Raw genomic sequence first — 22,377 nt, 5'->3', positions numbered from 1 at the left:
TGGTAGCTTTGTTATGACTATACAGAGTGATGCCAAGCCTACTGAACAATTTTTTTATTGTGATTTATTTGTGTTCCTTAATTGAAACAAAATGGTACAGCATTCTATAATAATGGTCCCAAGCCCTACAGCTCATAATCATGTGCAACGCTACTTTTTTCTTTTATGGGGTCGGGCTATTTAAGTTCGTCCTAACTACTTGTAAGTCGGAGTGTGACATTCCAGATTGGATACAACCGAGAGAGCCCTGCAATGTTCATTTCTAAATCCAATCCTCACAGCCTTGTTATCTTTGTCAGAACAACCTAGTAACTGCTTCCTCAATGTTTTAATTTAGATTTCTGAGATACACGAGGAATTTAGATGTTATCCTCCACCCCACCCCACCTTAAAAATGTGGCAGAGCCTCGCTGTTTCTAGGACAAGCTAAAAAGAAACAGATCAAGCAGCAGTGAAGCCCTGAAATGTTATTCTAAGTCGTTTTCAGATTTCAGTCCTTCTGTACAATAGTTGGTCCTCACTCAGGGATAGACTGCTCTAGAAAACGGTCATGGCGCGGCCAAAGGATTCTGATGATGCTTGTCTAATGATAAACAGGAGGCAGCTCATTGTTTCAATTGTTCCAATTCTGTAGTTTCAGGGGGTCATAAATGAAAAAGAAACATGAGAACAACTCCTATGGCTTTTACTATAAATCTTGAATGCAAACATTTTTTTTTTTCAAGTCCCTTGCCCAAAACAATACATCATTTTATAAGTCTCCTTTGGAACGCCTATTGCTGTATGTATGTAGGTTAAAGAGTCATTTGTGTGGGATTGAAAGGGGAGATCAAGTCATCCTATGAGTGGAAGGCTGAAGCTTTCTGGATGAGGAATTGCAGTCCTTGCTTGCCCAGATTTCTACGGCAAAAATTCATCATAGCAATTCCATCTGACCATGCTTGGAGGCTAAAACACCTTTGCATTTCCCCCCCCATTTTGTCCTTGAGAAAATCAGGTGTCCATGGTTAGTGTATCTGGACACTAACCCAGATACCCAATCCAAATTTGGGAAAGACAAAGAACTATTGTGATAGGATAAATGCTTCCTTCTCCCGGGGCATGAGTAGTTTCACTCTCTTTGTTTCTCAGTTCACTGCTTTGGTGAGGTCTCTAGCAGCTGACAAACAGCCTAAAATTTAAGACAGTCTGCAAAGGTCAAGTCTGCTTTCCTTGCACTTTTTGTGAAAGAAGAGCCCAGGCATCTTGCCTTGGAAAAGTAACAAAACAGAACAAAAGGAGCTTAAGCATTTATCTAGTGGAATTCTTTTGCATCCTCGACAACATACTTCTATGGGTGCCTTTGTCACATTAGTGAGCTCGTTGTCAGTAGAATCTTCCACAGTGTTTTGGATTCTGAGGCCCTGAGATATGATAAAGCAGTGTGTTTGAAATCTTCAAAAAGAAAAAAAGAAGAAGAGAAAAACAGTAGAAATCCAAACAAGGGAGAGGCAAAGAGAGTGGGGTAACAAAAAGAAGAACATGATACTTGCTTACTAAGCCAACTTCTAACTGTAGGGCCCTCCAAGTTAATTTCAAAAGCTAACTGCAAGGGTAACTGTTGTGATCTTTGTAGGAAAATCCAATAAAGCTGTCAAATGGCTTCAGTATGAAGTGCTTTGTGGTTGAGGAGATGTCAATTTGTTCGCTTTTAGATTAATTTGTGCCTTCAGTTTTTAAGGTGACCTTTTTCGCTGTGAGAATCTAGCTTTTTTGCCCATAAATATAGCCATTTTCCCATTATTTAAGCAAAGGAAATAGTTACAGTTACTACACATTTCAACAGATAAGATCGGCAAGGAAAAGAATACCCATTATCTTCCTTTAACTGTCTCCTCAGTCTGTATCTTTTTAATTTCCCCCCAAAAGTATTTCACGTTGGGAACACAGCAACCAGTCTTTGTGGTGTGTGTGTGTGTGTGTGTGTGTGTGTGTGTACAGCAATGGATACTTCTTAAAATAAACTATCTCCCCTCAGGCCAACTTAAATCCCACCACACAGGTAGAACATGTTTGCCTGCGAGCTGTAGCTGGCACACCAAAATGAAGCAAGATGCCAGCTCAGAATACCAGGGATCAAATCCCATGACACCAACAACTAGGGTAAGGAGAGATCTCCAAATCAAAAGTTCTTACTTGGGGTTATGAAGAAAGGAGGGAGTCCTTCAGGGAAAGAACTTTTTTTCCTGCTTCTAAGAAAGGGAGATATGCCAGATTGTTCCTCTTAGACAGTCCATGTGGCTGCATATGCCACAGGACAACACAAATGGCCTGCTGACATTCTTACTCCAGGTCAGCACTATATTTGTCTTTCCCTGAGGACCTTCAAAAACTTTAAAGAGAAAAAAATGGAATTCTCTTTTTCTATACTGTTTATGTCCACCTCTGTCTGGACTATACTTTTAAGTCTTTGGCTTTGCCTTTGTGCCATGGACACAACCCTCCAAAACTGCTTCTAATATCAGTCATTATATGCCGTGTATGGTCCTATGTGGAAGAGCAAATACATCCTTTAGTGTATGAACTGGATCAGTATGAATTCAGATATTTACACACTTCGCATGAGCCTTAGATTTTACTAGAAGATGGAAATTGCAGCCATTGGTGTAGCACTAGCAAACCCAATGTCACAAGCAGCCAGGCACTAATTATAATGCTGGTGAATGAGTTCCGAGGGCATGTAAAATAATTTTGATTTAAATTTAAACTCTTAGAAACGAAATGCCAGGACTTAAAGAGAAAGCGATATTCAAGTACATTTCAAAAAGAAACTCTCCTTTTCATCGTTCAGTGGTCTCTCGGTTTGCCGCTCAAGTGGAAATCTCTTGTCCTCTTGCCCGGCATCCATTACCCTTCTTTTCGTAACACCTCACAACCTCCTTGGGGGACTCTACCGCCGTGATTCCTGCCTCACTGCTCTCCCCAGCGCTCCTTGCACCCCTTGCCACCATGTGGTTGGAGGGACACTGTCTCCAGCTCTGCCTGCCAAGATGAGCGTGTGACCCGGCATTGAGCAAAAAGAGTGTTTATCTCACTGGCCATAGCCATTGGTTCATGGGTGAACATGAGACCCAGTCCAAGCAAATCAAACCCAGCACAGGGCTTCTGTGGGAAAGACTAAGAGATGTTGAGAGCATCGACCACATTACGGGCTTTGAGCTGCCAAGAAACCATCTTGCCATCAAGAAGGAAGCAGAAGGACTCGAAAGAAGTCGAGAGTTTCTGGGTATTTTTCAGAGGCAGAGCCAACAAAACCTGCTGAGTTGACAGGATATTCTTATGACTTGTATGTAGGTGATGAGAGAAACGGAATACTCCTGAATGTCAGATTTTTTGCTGAAAAACTGGGTAAATGGTGTTGCCATTTACTGAACCGAGGAAAGATCAAAAGAGACACAAGATCAAGTGGTTGGGGGGAAATCAAGTGTTCTGCTCTTGTCAAGTTAAGTTAGAAATGTCTTTTAGACATTCCAGTGGAGATGCCAATTTGGAAATCCGGGGAAGAGGGAGGTATGGATAGATGGATTTGGAGCTCATCAGCACTAGGTCAGCAATTCAAGCCTTTGAGTCAGATAGTTGGATGAGATAGCTAGGCTGAGTTCTCAATGCACACCCACATTTGTGTCCAGGGTGTGAAGGAGGATCTGACAGACAGATCAAGATGTGCTTCCTGCTGAAATACTTTAATGGTGCCTCCTGGCTCTCAGAATAAAATCCAAGCTTCTTTACATATTAAACAATTCACGATCTGTCCCTGGTGTCTTTCCAACCTCTCTTCTCTTACTTCCTTCCTGGAACTTGAATTCTAGACACTTTGACTCCCTGCAAGCCCTTGACTAAGGTGGCTCAGTTTTCCCCTAGGACTCTGACTGACCTGTCTGGTCTGTTGTACACGTCCTTCCATTCCACTCCAGGACACCCTTGGTTTTTTCACAGGTTAATTTGGAAGTCACTCCTTTTTCTGACTCCCTCCCCAGGTCTGGATTGGGTCCCACTTAGGTGTTCCTCTGGCCAATGTGTTATTATTGTCAGTCTACCTGTCTGGATTGTAAACAATCTTTGGGATCAGGGGCTCTGACTTGTTCAGCTTTGTATCCCCAGGATCCATAACGCTAACTAGCTCCTAGTAAGTGTTTGAAAAATGTGTTCCAGTATGGTGCCTATCTGACCATTGTTTGTTTGTTTGTTTGTTTCCCTGAAGCCATCAAATGCTCTGGAAGAGATTCCACTGGTCCCATGTTGAGGATCCTATGGTTCTCAAATGTTAGCATGCATCAGAGTTACCTGGAAGGCTTGTTAAAAGGTAGAAAGCTGTACTTCACCCCTAGAGTTTCTGACTCAGTGGGTCAAGGGTGGGAACTAAGAATCTGCATTTTTAACAACTTCTCAGGTAGCGCTGAGGCTGCTGGTCCAAGGACTACCCATTGCCCCAGGAACTTTCTTTGGTAAATCATTCTCCATTCACCTCGGCCTTACGCCTATTAAGTCAGCCCTAAAACTTGGAGATGTTTCAGATTTGAACTAAATGAAGCTGTGCAAAGGTGGCTTGATCCTACAGTGTGACACCAGATACCCATATGACGAGGCTCTTCTCTTGCCTAAAATATATGCCTAAGTGACAGTTACCTACTTTATGCAAAAGCTCCCTAAACCTCCTCCATGTAAAATGGCATTGAAACACTCCTTTGGCCAAGCCTGATTAAACACACACTTTCCCTACCTCTCAGGTTGTGCTAAGAGGTACCCAGTGCTAACTATGTGTTATCTGAGTTGTTAAGGGAGCTGGGTCAACATATGAACCTGAGACATCCGAAGACTAGTCTCAGTGAATAAATGAGTGTGCACAGCTTTACATGGGAATGAATCTGTATCAGATACCTCATGGATGCACCTCTCAGGTGCATCTCAGGTCCACTTCTTGATCCAGCCACTGCTGCAGTAACCAATTTGGTGCAAGCTTCAACCAGCTTTTTAGGTCCAATCTGACCAGACCAGGTCCCCCTTGCCCTGGTGCTTTGCTGACACCATGGAAGGGGGACCTGCAAGATCTTATTCTGTGCTCATGCCTTTACTACTCTGAAGTTCAGAGATCAACAGATAAATGCTTTCTCCTTTCGTCCTTGGACACACCTTTGTAAGACTCCTTAGAAGTTTCCCTGAATCTGAGCACCAGCCTCTGGAGGCTGACTTGCTCATGCATCCCTGAGTTGGATTTCTCTTCCTCCATCACAATCTCTGGACCCTCACTCTTGCTCCCTGGGATCACATTCTCAAATCAAATACTATCAAATAAACTACTTGTCTCAGCTTTCAGGGGAATCCAGGCTAAGTTATAGCCCAAGGCAAAAAGTTGTATTGAGAGGTGAGGGTTTTGCTTCCATAGGTCTGGAAGACCCATGTGCATTGCAAAGCCAAACTGTAGAGACATGTGGATGGAGATAGATATGACTGCTTGTCCCTTAACTACATGGTTGGTATCCTCTTACTTAAGTGGTTTGAAAACTTTACAAGTAATTCTGTGTACAAGTTTAGAGCACTGTTTATGAAATCCACTGTTGATTTGAGAAGACATGTAACAGATTTACTGGGCAGAGAGAAAAGAAAATCTTTTTTTTTTTTTTTTTTTTGGCCAAACCTTTGGCAATTTGGGAGCAATAAAAATGTCTACCTGTAGCTAAACATGGGTATTATTAACAATAATAAAATAATAGTATTTGGACTGAAGCTTGAAGGATCTTCTCATTGAAACTGTGAGTCATAATTATGATTTCTTTCAGTTGTAGAACAGTTTGTACAACCTCAATATTTTCAAAGCATGCTGGAATTTCAGTTGACCCTCTCAGCCAGTTTTGGAGTTAGGTAAGGCGGGTATTAGTTTTTTTAATCTGTGAAATGAAGTAGCAGAAGTTGAACTAGGTTACTACCCGGACCCCCTCCCCACCCAAAAAAAGGTTCCCTCTAGCTTCTAAAATTCTATGATTTTATGTTAAGGGTAAGAAAATGGAGAAGGTAAGTAGCTGACTTAAACTTTTAGAGCCAGTTGGTGCGAAGAAGAATGAAAATCCAGGTCTCCTGTCTCTAGGGTTAAGGTTACAGATGCTTAAAAACTACCACATGAGGCTATAGGTTGACAAAACCCTCATTGCCCTCGGGACGAAGCCCCAGTGATGACTGCGGGAGCCCACTGCTGTCTCTGGGCCTTCAAGGGAACGTGCCTTGCCTTTCCAAAATATTGCTACAGTAATTGTAAATCAGCACAGCACGTTGTCCAGAATGGCTAGATGAAAAACTGCTACATTAAATTCATAATAAGAAAGCAAGCAAGAAACATCTAAAAGTTCATGTTGAATGCTCTTCTGTCTTGAAAATTATTGTATAGAGACTGAAGATTGTTTGCCGGCCATTCTTTTCTAAGGCAAACACAGCCCGTGAAGGAGATTTATCACCCTGGTATTTTCTAATTGGCGTTCTTTCCACGGCAGCCAGATCTACCACGCACAGGACATGCCCTCCTGCTAACACGCAGAATCCGGTTTCCACATGGGTGACCAGATGTCCTGGATTAACCAGAATGACACAGGAGCCGGAGCTACTGTCTGCCCGGTTGTGTGCAGACATTCAGGAGGGAGTGTCCTCCAGAGCAAGGATCTTGGAACTCTTTGAAGGGGAGACACTCATGCCTTTCACCATTTTGGTCCCAGGAGGATGAGGAATGAATCTCTGTGGACCAGCCCCGGGGAGTACTTGATTGCCTTTGTTTGAAAGGAAATGTTTCCAGTTCTGTAAAGAGCTTGCCTTTATTCCTAAGAAGAAAGGAATGATACAAGCTTACACATTTTGTCAGACTCCTAAAGGGGGCATTCCTGAAAGTTTGCCACTTGGGATAGATTACTAAGAGATTCCAGGGAGAGGAGGCACAGAGGCAAGGACTATAGATGCTGGTCCAGAGGGGATGTTGTCTTCTGCACAGCAACACAGGACAGGGTTCTCAGAAAGAGGGGGAACTGGGGACTGAGGCAAAGATTCCAGAGAATGGCTAAAGTGTCATCTCTTTACTGGGCTTCTCCAGGACCCAGAAGGCACTGTTGAAATCATCATTAATCACTGCTTCTCTTTCCGAAGTGGAAATGTGTTTTCCATAAGCCAGTTCTCATGAATAGGGCTTATTACAAAGCTGTAAAAGCCAGACATGAATTAGTGTACAGAGTCCCCCAAGTCCTAAATGCCACACCAAGGCAGGGCTTTTAAGTGCAATTATAACTTCTGGAACCAGCATAACACGATGTTCTGCATTTGAAAATCTGGGAAAGTATCTGCATGAATTTCTTATTCCATTTGCTATTTGCATACTTGCAAAATGTAAAAACCTGCTTTGGCATATGTCAGAAAAACTATAAGATCCCTTTCAGGATAATGGAAGTAAAAAAAAGTGTAAAATGTAGTGTAAATATTTGTGTCAAAGCCTTGATAAGGGCAGTGACACTCCCCCCTCCCCTTTTTATTAATAGTTTCTTGCTCTTCTTAGAACAGTTGTTTCAATGGCCAAGCAGTTACCAGAGAAAGTGACAATTACTCTACAACTTATTAGGGAGACTCTGCTCTAATTAAATGGTAGAGTTGAGACTTTGCCTTAGCCAATCAGATGTTAGCACTGGTTGAACTCCTACTGGGTTCTGATGGGCTGCAGATTATTGCTAGGCTAAAACTCTAATGGAGACTCTGGGTCCTGATACTGCCCACTGCCCACTTACCCCAGCTCCTTTCTCCAGCAGACTCTGAGTCAGTAATTTTTTTCTACGTTTCGGTAAAGGAACGATAAGCAGACTCATTTTGCTTATTTTACTTCGAGGTCTCAGCATTGTAGATTTACTATCAAGTCTACAACTTATGATGGTATTTAGACATGAGTACTGAGGGGTGGTTGGTTAGTGAGGGCAGTTCATTGGATTTTGACCTTTTTGTTTTCCTTTTGCATTAGATTTCCAGGCATATAGACAATAAACCCCCTGAGAACCAAGTCCAAGACTCTTTTGTACGCCCAGGAATGGGCACCAAGCAATGGCATTTGAATGAATAACAAAGAATGGGTGAGTCAAAGGATTGGAAAGCCCACCTTGAGAAAAGCCTCCTGGGACCTTGCATTGGACTCTTTACCAAGCATGTGGGTATCTCCTGTCACCATACCTCCTGCATGCCAGGCTCTGTTCTGAGCACTGTGGATGTAAATACAGGAGCTGTCTTTGATTCATCTAACTCACTGAGATGCTAACTACCACTGGAGGGCAAAAGACACATCGGTGGCTCCAATGCTGGATGTTGGGGGCCATAATGGAAGAGAGAGACAGAGCTCCAGAGCAGCCCCCAAGGCCCCAGTTCAGCCCCGAGCAGTTCAGCCACAAGGGGGTTGTTCTCCATCAACAGACTCACTTCTGACCACTGGCCTTTTCTAGGGACAGAGGACATGACTTGTGAAGCTCCCGAATCCAGAGCTTTCATAATAGACAGGGTCATGGTATACTCACACTATTTTTTTTTTTTTTTTTTTAAGAATCAATTTTATTTATTTATTTATTTTGGGTTGTGTTGGGTCTTCGTAGCTGCACACGGGCCTTCTGAAGTTGTGGCGAGCGGGGGCTGCTCTTCGTTGCGGTGCGCGGGCCTCTCATTGCGGTGGCCTCTCTTGTTGCGGAGCACGGGCTCTAGGCACGTGGGCTTCAGTAGTTGTGGCACACAGGCCCAGAAGTTGTGGCACACAAACTCAGCAGTTGTGGCTCACAGGCTCCAGAGTGCAGGCTCAGTAGTTGTGGCACACGGGCTTAGTTGCTCCGCGGCATGTGGGATCTTCCCAGACCAGGGATCAAACCTGGGTCCCCTGCATTGGCAGGTGGATTCTCAACCACTGCGCCACCAGGGAAGTCCCTCGCACTATTTTTAAAATAACCTATTTTAAAAATAACCTATTTTTAAAATAACTTTTCCCTTAATTACAAATGGAATGACATACAGGTTCATTGTAGGAAACTTGAGGTCACCCAGCTGGTACTGCCTGACCCTGCTACTCTTATAAGCATGCTTTATAAGTCTTATCAATTATTATTAACAGTGATGATTGGGCAGAAGGCGTGCCCCATCTATGGACTAGGCAGTAGCCCTGTAAGGTGGTCTGGTGTCCAAGCTCTGGCCAGCAGAAATGGTGATGATTATCTAGATAGGAATTTAACCTGTAGAGAGGGCTGTCTGTTGACAGAAAGGGAGAAACAGAAGGCAGAGATCAGCTGGGTCAGTACGATGGGAGAACATGAGAAAGGAATCAAGACTAAGCATAACGGTAGCTGAAATGTACTGAGTATTATATGTCAGGCACCCTGCTAAGTGCGCTTCACATCAATTAGCTCACTTAAAACTCACGGCATCTCTCAGGGGTAGAATTATTTTCTCTATTTTCCAGATGAGGAAATGGAGGAAGAGAGAGGTGAATATACTTGCCCAAGGTAACACTGATGGAAAGTGGCATAGCTGAGCTATAAGCGCGAAGAGTCTGGTTTTAGAGTCCAAGCTCTTACCATTACACCCCACTGACCTGCAATGGAATACATGCATATGTACGTACGTATATGTGTGTGAATGTGTATGCATATGTTGACTTTGATGTATCGACAGTGGAAACTGGCTGGAGATTAAGTGACCAGATTATCTCAGTCAGTAGGTCCAGAGCACTCTGCAGGTTCCTCAGTCATGTCTCATAGTCTGGGTGGTAGCTACTCTACCTACCCAAGTCCCGAGTAGATGATCAACCATCCTAGTTTCCCAGGATATTTCCAGTTTTACCACTGAAAATCCCTTGTTTGGTGGATTCTGATCTTCCACATTTCTCTCCACTTCTTACAGTAGGGTCCTGGAAAAGCCCGACTCTCTCTTCTTTGGAACCTGGGAAAGTCTGATTAACACCTGTGCTTCTGGTCACTGGATTCCCTTTGCAAATCCCCTCTCCTCAGAACCTCATGGTTCATCCTCTCCTTCTGGATTGACCATGAAAATAAGAATTCACTCTCTCCACCTCCTCCATCTCTGCAGGATCCCCTCAGGCTCCCCCTGCCCCTACTTGGTAACAACAACGATTGACCACATGCTGAAAAAGCCCTTTCCTTATAGATCACCTAACCTGATCCCCTTTGAGTCTCTGAGGTAGGTAGGGGAGGGAATCCACTTGGAGAATGACCTTCAGGATGTGTTAATCCCATTTTCCCATCCGTTGCAGAAATTCTCTCCCCTCCTGCTCCTCCCTCCCAAGTCCTGTATGCTGAATCCTTCTTTTCATGTTCCATAGCTTTAATTTTTAGAAAGTTCTCCCTTCTGTTAATGTGAAAAATGACAAATCTCAGTTCTGCTTTCTGAAGTCACCAGGAATAAAGCTTGCACCAGAGAACAATATATTGTTCTCCTTTCCTCGTGTCATTGAATACTCTTCATAAACATAATTTAAAACCACCGTAATATTGTTATGTGGATAATCCATAATTCACTTCATTATTCCTGCATTAGGCATTTGAATTGTTTTCAGTCATTAATGTAATGACACTGTGATGAGAATAATCATACATTGATCTTCATCTGCTATTTGTGAATAATTTCCTTGGTATTTTTCTAAACATAAAATTACTTGGTCAGAGAATATGTTTTAAGGTGTTTGATAAAATTGCAAAAACATTTTTTCCAGAAAAATTGTAAACATTAACACTGCCACAGCACTGCATACAACCTTTCATAGGTATCCCTTTCATATACTCTTCATCTACAAAAGGCATTATCATTTTAAACATTTGCTAATTTTGTAGATGTGTGCTATAATTTTCAATTCATTTATTATTAGTGAAGTTGAAAATCACAATATATATGAGAACAAATGTCATGCATAAAGAAGTAGAAAGCCTAAGAGACCAACCACATAAATACAAGTTTTAAATTCTTTTAACTATTCCATTTTCCCTTCTGCTCTCAAAAAGTACTCTGTTTACCCATATTGGACAGAGCCATAAGCAAGTTCTTTTAAATGTTCAAGGGAAAAATTATTCTAATGCTGTATCAATTGTGTAAGAGCACAAAATTTGAGGAAGAAGTCACACCACAACTCATGCTCTATAGTAGCAGAGACATGATACAAATACCTGACAAATGTAACATGAACAAAGAAAGAAAAGTGAAGATAATTTCACTTATGAACAGATATTCATTTTATTATTAAAAATCCAAACCCATTAATTTATTAAAAGAATAAATACCCCCAAATCAAGTAGGATTTAAGCAAGAAGGCAAGGGAATTTAATAATGAGAATTTGATTAATTTAGTTAATCATATTAGTTAATGGAGAAAAATCATAGGATTATCTTAGTTGATACTGAGTAGGCATTTGGTTAAACTTAACATCAATTTTTTGGTAACTTGTCAACTAGGAATATAAGAATACATCTATAGCATGATAAAAGATAAAAAATAATGAAATTTTGCCATCGGCAGCAACATGGATGGACTTGGAGGGCATTATGCTAAGTGAAAGAAGTCAGACAGAGAAAGACAAATACTGTATGATATCACTTATATGTAGAATCTAAAAACACAACAAAGTAAACAAAACTAGTTAATATAACAAAAAAGAAACAGACTCACAGATATAGAGAACAAACTACTGGTTACCAGGGGAGAGCTGGAAGGGGGGAGGGGCAATATAGAGGTAGGAGAGTGGGAGGTACAAACTACTGGGTGTAAGATAGGCTACAAGGATGTAGTGTACAACACGGGGAATATTGCCAATATTTTGTAATAGCTGTAAATGGAGCTTAACCTTTAAAAATTGTATAAAAATTTTTTTAAAAAGAATATATACCTCAAACCTATATCCAATTTAACAAATTGGTGATGAGTTATTCAAGATGCTACCATCAAAGTCAAGGGAGAAAATATATTCATTCACCACACTTTGATCTGACAACATACCCAAATAAAATTATAAGTCCTAGAAAGAAGATAAATGTATTATTTATCACAGATGGTATGGTTGTCTACACAGGAAATCTAATAGAATAATGTGAAAAACAAACAAATAAACAAACCATTAGCATGAATAAGATAGATAGATAAAAAGGCCAGTCATTTTATCTGGTAGGTTCTTTTTTTATTTTTTTGCGGTACGCGGGCCTGTCACTGTTGTGGCCTCTCCCGTTGCGGAGCACAGGCTCCGGACGCGCAGGCTCAGCGGCCATGGCTCACGGGCCCAGCCGCTCCGCGGCCTGTGGGATCTTCCTGGACCAGGGCACGAACCCGTGTCCCCTGCATCGGCAGGCGGACTCTCAACCACTGCGCCACCAGGGAAGCCCCTCTGGTAGGTTCTTTGAGGAAAAGAAACAGCCTCAGTGTACCTCAACTCTAGGGTTTTTTGTGAAGCTCTATTGGTGTATACTGAAGATTAGTCAGTCCTAACTACAATGGTCTCTTTGTTTAGTAGCTACAACAATAGTTTAGTGGTTCAAAAGCCACTCTAGTGACTCAATGGCTCTTCCGATGGTTGCTTCCTCATAGGTTGCTGGCCAGTCTATAAATTTCTCCCCAATTCCTTGACCAGTGAACAATGTAGTAGAGAAGACACAGTTGTTTGCAATTGTAACAAAGCATATAGAACACTAAGGCCTAAACTTAAGATATATGAAGGACACATATGTTTGAAACTTTAGTAAATAAAGAGACACATGTTTTAGTATGTACAGGGAACTCTCTTATTTGGAGAAAACAAATGGTAAGAAAACACGAAGATTTTCTGAACACCACAAGATGTGTGTTCTCCAGAGTTGAAATCATTGTCTTTTTGGTATGAGATCTTGTTGATGGAACGCACAATGGAATTTCCAGTTCTGAAAGTAATATTAAGCTCACTCATTGTTCCAAGCCAGCAAGGGCCATACCAGAAAACTATGTGGGTGGTAAGGAGAGAGCTAGATATACTTCACTGTGGGCAAATGGAAAGAAATGAATTTAGGGAAAAGTCATCTAAACTTGATTCATAAGATAATGAATACCAAACTATCGGCTATAAACTGGAGAAAGAATGTTAAGGAAAATGAAATTTTTCCTAAACTCACTGACTTGTGTATTGAAACCACACACAAAAGTCAGCATGATTCTGGGCTTCGCTGGGAAGGGCACAAGAAAATCAGTGGAAATTCCACATTTGCCACATGGACATTCAGCAAACATCTAGTGACTGACTATAGCGTGCAAGGTGGCCCTCAGTAAGGGCAGGTCACTGGAGTAACAAGTGTAATAAAAAAGGCAAAAGAACACCCTTGGATACGAGGAGAGACTGTAACAAGTTAGGACTAGGTAGGGAGAAAGTCAGTACATAAAACAAGTACAGTGGTTCCTCAGTGTGGGACCTCCACAGATAGCAAAATCCAAGGATTCTCAAGTCCCTTATATAAAATGGCAGAGCATTAGCATATAACCTATGCACATTCTCTTGTATACTTTAAGTCATCTCTAGATAGATGTAGAGAATAAACTTATGGATACCAAGGGCGGAAAGAGGGATTGGGATGGATTGGGAGATTGGGATTGACATATATACACTACTATGTATAAAATAGACAACTGTTGAGAACCTACTGTATAGCACAGGGAACTCTACTCAATGATCTGTGGTGACCTAAATGGGAAGGAAATCTAAAATGAGTGGATATATGTATACATATAACTGATTCACTTTGCTGTACATCGGAAACTAACACAACATTGTAAAGCAACTATACTCCAATTTAAAAAATTAATTTTTTAAAAAAAAGAAAAGAAGGAATAAATACCTCCACTAAATCCTAAAAAACAAACAAACAAACCAAAAAAAAAACCACCTAATACAATGCAAATGCTAGTATATAGTTGCCAGTGGGTGGCAAATTCAAGTTTTGCTCTTGGAACTTTCTGGATTTTTTTTTTCAAATATTTTCGATCGTTGGTTTGTTGAATCTGCGGATGTGGAACCCATGGATACGGAGGGCCAACTGTAGGTTGTAAGGTCTATGATAAGGTAATAAGTGCTTAGCAGAAAAATAAAGCAAGGAAAGGGAAAGGAATAAAAGAAAGGGCAGGGTCCAAAGAGGTCAGACTCTGGGAATTCTTTTAAAAGTAGAATCCAAGGGATGTGCTGATGCTTCTGATGTAGGGTGTGAAAGAAGAGAGGCATGAGAGATGACTAAACTTTTTGGACTAAGCTGCTGGAGAATGGAGCTGTCTTTTCTTGAGATGGAGAGGTCTCAGAAAAAAACAGGTTTGGGAATGGGTCAGGAGTTCCCTTCAGGACATGGTGAATTTGAAATGTCATTAAATAACCAATGCAGATGTCAAGGAGGTGGTTGCATATATGAGTCCCGAATTCAGGACAGAAGTGTGGACTGAAGATATCAAGTTTCGAGTACTCGCCACAAGAGTGGAGTTATACACAGAGAAGTTCACAACTCTGGGAACTCAAAATGAAGATGTCAGAAGATAAGGAGGAACCGACAAGAGAATGGGAAGAAGGGGCTGGAGAGGGAAGAAGAAAACCAGGCAAATAGAGCGTTCTGGAAGCCAAGCAGAGACAGAGCTTTAAGGATGAGACAGTCATCAACTGTGTCAAATTCTGCTTATGGGTCACCTGAGATAAGGATGGTAGAGGACAAGTGATTGAATTTAACAAAGTGGAACTTATTGGTCGCCCAGACAAGAGACGTTTCAGAGGAGTGGCTGTGGTGAGAGCCCAAGTGGACCAGGTTCAAAAGAAAATGGGAGAGAAGTTGGACCCAGCAAGAGACAACTATCACAGGAGTGTCTCTGTGAAAGGAAGGAAAGAAATCGGCAGCAGATGAAGTGAGAGCAGAGTCAGGAGAGCGTCTTCTTTAAGATAGAAAGGAATGGCAGCTTGCTTGTATCCGAGGGCAAGACTGCTGATGGGGGAGAGACAGGAGACAAGTCTTTGAGTGAATGAGAGAGGGTAGTATCTAGTGCACATATGGAGAGGTTACACACGGATGGAGCGTGGACAGTTCATCTCTGGAAACAGAAGGGAAGTGGACATGAAATGAAGAACAGGAATACAAATAGTGGAGGTGAATGGACGCAGAGGGGTTTGTAAAAGTCCTCTTCCCGTTGCTTCCATTTTCCCAGTAAAGCAGAAAGCAAGGTTGTCAGTAGAGAGTGAGGATGAAGGAGGAGGGTGTGGAAATTTGGAGTGAGGAGAAAATACAAAGTAATAATCCAGTAAGTGGGACAGTAAGTGTACTTGGGAACAGGGTACGATAGTCATAGAGAATTAAGGCTTCCCACTTGAGGTTCATGGTCATGGATTACAAATAGGTTACCATGGTGGTGTGTGTGTGGCTTAGCACACTCCAGTGAATCCATTGTCTTTGGAAAACTATGAACAGTTCATAATATGACTGACCAGGGTCGTTAAGACCTTGCTGGGGCAATCTCCTTCAGCACATGACCTGTCAGTACTCACCTTCTCACACTTTTTTCCTAGCAGTTTCCCCAAGAGCTGCTGCTTTGGTACTTGGATCACCCTTGCCCTCAGCTACATTTCCTTCAAGATCTAGTTACTACATTGCTTGCATAGGGAGGCTTCTCTAGAAAACCTCCAATGGGTTAGGTGTCCCTTGTTCCCTTGTGTAATTTAAAGATTGCTCCATCTTAACATCTATCATATAACAACCTTATAATCAGCAGCAGCAGCATTATCACCACCGTCATCTTTATGAACAACAAAGAGGAGGTACAGAGACATTGAGTAACTTGATGGGTTCCTACGAGTACAGTAGTAAAGGTCAAGGCTGGGGACTGAATGGCAACAGATCAGGTCCAGAGTTCATGCTCTTAATCATCAGGTCATGCTAACTCTTTTGTTTTGGGTCAAATAAAGGTGACATCATTGCAACAGAGGAAGACTGACCTGGCTGAATCTGTAATTCATATATAATGCAGATTATGTATAACATATAGTGAGTATTATGGTATGAGGCTAAATAAATACAGCACTAATGAATTTGGGATTCTTCTTTTGCATTACTTTTGAAATTGTGAGTATTACATTCGTTCCCTGGAGGCGGTTGGAGCCATGAGATTTTAATGTGCTTTGATACCATTCTATTTAAAAGCAAGAACTGTGTTGTTAATATGCTATTGTAAGGTCATTGAATAGATGTATATTCTGCCGACATGTTTTGATTAAGAAATAAGTATTTAAGTCTTGAATTCTGAATACTGCCTCATGAAAACTCTTGGGGTTGGATGTTCAAAATCCTTCTGGCAGCAGCTACCTAATTTTCTAAGCTTATGTAGAAAGAAAAGTTTTTAAGGGCAAAATATATTCTCTCATAGTTAGTTAAAATCAAAACTGCATACAAAAGAGCCAGCATTCTCGACACTAGTACTTACAGGATTTATTTCTTGGAAAGAAGTAAGCTTTTCTTAAAAGCTTTATCCAACAGCATGTCTGACAATAGTGAATATAAACAATTTGGCTTTCCTGAGGCAACTTCTTCACATATTGTCTGATGGCACTCAACTCTGTCTGCTGGCCCTTGTGTATTCAGCACAGCAAAAGCTGTAAAGGAGCCTTGTATCGCCGTTCACAGCTGTGTCTTATCAGTGTGTTCACCTACAGAACTGCCATGCCTCCCCACAAGCCACAAGACTGCCGGTGAGTGTGTCGTTGGGATCCCTAGGATGTGAAACCCATGGAATCAAAGAGCAGGCTTGTAATTTAAGCCACCAGAAAGGGAGGATCAAGATGCTTGGATCACCATGCATGCTGTGTGGGACAGAAAGGGCAGGTAGGGCCAACGTGGTCTGTTTGTTAGGTACCATTTATTGTTTACCCCTTGTTCTCCATTGGGTACAGCACTTTACATATATTATTCCATGTAATTTTCACATCCTCCCTCAACATCAGATGTTTCATTTAAGAAATACATATTGAGAAGAAATATATCCCAACACTCCACTCTGTGCTAGAGTGGATATGAACCTCAGTACAAGGTGACATTCTTCACCTTCATCAACCTTCATCTAGCTGCTAGTCTGGAAGGGGTGCAAAGGGCCTTTCCCCTCTACTAGAGATAGTCCTTGAAGAACAAGAACTGGTGGTGGGGCATAAAGAAACTTTAAGGATCCCGGAATGTGGCTTTCTAAGAAGAAAATTAAATAAGAAGATGTGTCAATGACATCTGAAAAAAAAAATGGAAAAGAAAGAAAGTTATTAATAGCCAACAAAATAAACCAGGTTCCACTGATGCCAGCCTTGAGGTCAAAAGCCATCCAGATTTCCAGAAGATAGCCATGCCACACATTCTGGGCAAGCTCCTCCACTCTGCTAGGTTGGATCCAACAAGGTTTTCTGCCCTTCTGGATGCTGAATATTAGGGCTCCTTCTAGGAATGAGTGAGCGACCCACCTGGGTATGTGTCCAAAAGAGGTCTTAGACTTGGAGCAAAGTCAGTTCTGCAGTGGAGTCCCACCGAACACAGTTGCTTAAATTTCAAGGCTACAGGTATTTCAGGGTTTTGTAAATAAGTGTGACAAATACATCTTAGAGGCTTGGCTACTTTGTGCAGTGTGCCCTAATGTTTGATGTGTGTGTCGTATACTGTGTTTGTCCATAAACTCTCTTCTCATGGTATTGGAGGAAGATACATTTATCCCACGTTTCAGAAATACCCTGACATGCTGGAGAACAAGTCACCCAGAAACATTACTCTTAAAAAAAGATTTATTCAGAAAAACTTTCGTAGCAAACATGCTGACTCAGTTGTTACAAATGATGAGACAGTTATAGAAATAACTTTCATGAGGATAAATGTGAAAGTCTCCTAGGAGAGGTACAAAAGCAGAGACTGTACAGAGGATGCCTGGAGAATATTAAGTCAGAGGAAAAAATAAAGATCTTACAGATGAGGTATCTTCTGAAGGAGGTCAAAAATGATGGCTAAGCTTTTGACTAGTAGAAATGAGGGAAGAAGTTCTTATTCTTCTAATGGCAGAAGCAAAGACACATCAGTTGGCAAGGACAAGTTCAGTGTGAATACGAATAGGAGAACAATAAAATCGAGGCTGCCCATTTAGGTTGGGGTCAGAAAAAGAGGGCTGAAAGCCAGGTCAGTGGTTGTAGTCTTAATTCAGTTGGCTGCTCTTGTAGGAATGAGCTATCCAAAGCTTATAAGAAAGGGAAAAACATGATTGGAGTAGGCCTTTGGGAAGACTAACCTGGCAAGTGTCATCATTGGAAAAGAGATGGAGTGAGGTACCCCAGTGACAAGATATTCATTGTTTAGATGGGGAGATTGAGGGCTTGAATGAGATTAGTGGCAGTGAGAATGGAAAGGAGGCAATAGCCTTGCAGATAATGCAGTGGTCTTGGCGCTTGCCTGGCTATGGGGAAGGAGTCAAAGTTTCAAAGTTGATAGAGAACTCTAAGTCAGAGAACAAATCTGGCAGTATGATATGAGCTCTGGCAATGGCCTTGGCTAGGAACTTGAGATCTAACACCTGTCTAGAAGATTCAATCTGTGACAGCCCCTGTCCAGGAATAACTATGGTGATGACAAGATGAGCCAAAGGATTCAAATCATTTCATCTTCAGGAAACCTGATGCACCATTTTGGAACATGAATGAGTAAAATGAGAAGAATCAAACATTATATGTGGATTACATCACTGGTTCTCAAGATCTACGCTGATGAGGACCACCCAAGGAGTTGGTGGAAATTCCAAACACTCAAACACATCTCCTAAAGATTCTAATTCAGTAGGTCCTGAGTGGGTCCCAGGCATCAATAATGTTCTGACCTATATCCAATGATTATGGATTACGTGCTCAGAAAAAGAAACCTTGAGAAACACTGGATTATCCACCATAAATAGTACCTTACACATACAAAGAACTTCAGGTAATCACAGGGTGTATTGGGTATTCTGAGGTGGCCACAAATCTTCCCAAGAGAAGTGAAAAATTTCCCCCCATGGATAGCCAGAGGAGAATTCTCTGACTCATGCTAATCTTTGTTCTCTGTTGAGACCATATTTAAACCATCCTTTCCTTGCATTCCATTTGTTTATTCACTTTGGGAGCTTTTATTCCTTTGAACCCTCTCTCTATAAGAATGTTGGCTGTAGGAACTCTTTAATCTCCATGTACGATGAGTTCAGTCCATTTTAAAATGGATAATGTGTAAGACTGACTTTGCTGCTGCTACCACTGGTAGTGTTGGAACCATAAAAAAGTGACCTAACCTCACTTGGTTTTTATCATCTTTAAAATGAGAAGATCTAACTAGACCAGTTTTATGAACCCCTGTCTGATTCTACAGTCTCATACATTATAATCTGGATACAAAACCATTTCAGGGTTAGAAAGAGTCTTAAGTGGGATTTTGCCAGTCCGTCCTCCCAGTGGCCCCTTCAGTGTAGGGACCATGTGTACTCATGCCTCACCTTGGACCCCGGAATCATGTATGCTTTTTTCCTTGGTAACTAAGCAAGAATCATGCCAGCTGAGCTTAACAATGTGAGCTATAGCTTTATTCAAATTGCCACTGTCCCAAGAGAAATGGCCTCTCTGACACTATGCGATCCCAGGATATATGGGCTAGAGCAGTTCTTTGGGCTCCTAGGAGTACAAAGGTTTTGTCCAAACCAAGCAGCTTAAACCTTACTTTTAGTTATGGTGAGCCTTACTAGCAGTTATTTGAAACTGCGGGAAGAAACCTCTGAACGAACAGTTCCATTTGGAGCAGGGAAAAGTTGAGGTTTTCTTAATGCCAATAAACCGCTGGCAGACTCCTCCGCATATACGTTCGTGCCTCCCCACCTCATCCAGCGAGCAGGAGATTCTACACGCGACCGCCTTGCACTCCCGTCCCGAGACTCTCTTTGCGTTTAACCTTTCTAAAGGCGTACCTATAAACCTTCCCATTACAGCCAGGCCAGGCTCCCTGTGTAGTATATACCTTGCAAACCACTTGCAATAACTTTTAGCTGAAGTATAAAAATATATACCTTGGCCAGCTGTAAGTACTACACCGTGTGGACCAAGACGCCAGCCAAGCAGAGCCATCTTGGCAAGAGTCTGGACCAAACACAGGAAGCGGCTGTGATCTTCCCATCATCACCGACATCAGTATAGCGACCCTGTCCGATGGATTCTCCCTCGAAATCATTTCAAACTCATTCTCGTCTGCTCATCTCTACTACTGCAACCGAGCCCAATTTACTACCTTACCTGGTCTATAATCTTTCTAGAGCTTTCTCTATTGATCGCTCTCAATTTCCTTGTGTCACCCTCCTATTTGCTCCCTGCACAATAGCCAGGGCAGTATTTTGAAAATGAAAGTATGATTATGTCTTTCCCAATGGATCTAAAAACCTGAACAGGACCCAGCGGGCTTTCTCTGCCATGCCCTTGGCCAAATCTCCAGCCTCCTCTGGTGCTCCAATCCCAGATACAAACAAGGCTCCGCCTTCTTGTTTTCAGGTTTTTATTTAACAGATGCAGACTACTGTATATAACACAGATAACCAACAAGGACCTACTGTATATCATGGGGAACTATATTCAATATCTTATAATAATCTATAATGGAAAAGAATCTGAAAAAGCATATATATATATATAAAATTGAATATATATATATATACTGAATATATATATATATAAATGAATCCCTTTGCTGTACACCTGAAGCTAGCACGACATTGTAAACCAACTATACTTCAATTAAAAAATAAAGATAGGGCTTCCCTGGTGGCGCAGTGGTTGAGAATCCGCCTGCCGATGCAGGGGACACGGGTTCGTGCCCCGGTCCGGGAAGATCCCACATGCCGCGGAGCGGCTGGGCCCGTGAGCCATGGCCGCGGAGCCTGCGCATCCGGAGTCTGTGCTCCTCAACGGGAGAGGCCACAACAGTGAGAGGCCCGCGTACCGCAAAAAAATAAATAAATAAATAAATAAAATAAAGATAAAAACATTAAAAAAATTTTAAACTTAGAAATTTAAAAAAATAAATGTCTCCCACCCAGTGAGGCATTTCTTGGACATCTCACCTAAAGTAGCCACATCTCCACTCCCATTACATACTCATGTCCTTCTCTCCTCTCCTGCTTTGCTCTTCTCCCTAGTGTGTTTCACCTTCTAACACACTTTACATTTTGTTTTTTTTTTAATCTTATTCATTTTCTCTCTCCCCTCCCTGAATGTAAGCTCCAAAGGTGGTAAGGAGTTTTATCTATTTTGGTGATTGTCTCATCCTAACACCTAGAATAATTCCTGGCAAATAGGAGATATTCAAAATATTTGTTGAATGAGTGATATTTCTTGAATAAACTTCCTGTTTTGTAGTCTATGCACCAGCAACACAGATCTATGAGTATTTCTATAGCATTCGTGAAAAGCGGTGGATTCATCACAAGAAGTTTTATAAGTAATGATTTAGGAGGGGGAGGGTAGGAGTAAACATTTTCTTCAGTGCTCCTCTGCCACATTTCCTAAATTAAATCACACTGCTTAAAATTCTTGTATTATGCTGTACTTCCTTTTTGCAGCTTTTATCACACTTATAATGTTAAAATATTTTTAGCTATTTTGAGGTTATTATCTGTTTTCCTACCAGGTTAGAAACGTCAGGGGGTGGGGACCACGTTTGTTTCACTCAGAGACAGTAAATAAATGAGTGACTCTTTTCTAGCAGCCATAAATAATGGGACAGGGAAATTTACCCTTAAAGGCAGAAAAAAATCAGTTATTAAGTAAAATCTAAAAATAGCCTTTCTGCCTGAGAAGTATTAGATCCTTGGCTTCTGAGAGAAATGGCAGAATTTTCTGCCTCCACGTTTCCCCCCCGCAGGTTGCTGGATTCCCACGTGCTAGGTCTTGCTTGGATGAAAAAGGAGATAACTTTGCAAGACAGAGCCCCCCGCCCTGGGTGGCTGTTCTCTCAGGGGTTAAGAAACAAAATAATTACAAGCGTCCTTGCCTGTATTTTTACAAACCCTTTGGACTTTATTGAACAATATTTAAAAATCTGATTTAAGAACTAGTATCAGAAACTGATCTGAAATCAAAGCAAAGCAGAATACCCTTGGCATGAGAATTAGATTTAATCCTTTGGAGGATGTTCTACTGATCTTGGGGTGGGGGAGGACGTTTTCTTTTCTAATTATTCAATTTTTGTTCTAAAAACAGTTTTCATCCTACTGTACTGAATGCCAGATGGTAGAAACGAAGAAGAAAGTATTTGTGAATAATCATGCAGCCTTTTGATCGC

This window comes from Kogia breviceps, chromosome 9 (assembly GCF_026419965.1).
Source record: "Kogia breviceps isolate mKogBre1 chromosome 9, mKogBre1 haplotype 1, whole genome shotgun sequence".
NCBI lineage: Eukaryota > Metazoa > Chordata > Mammalia > Artiodactyla > Physeteridae > Kogia > Kogia breviceps.
Note: the sequence above shows the minus strand (reverse complement) of the source record.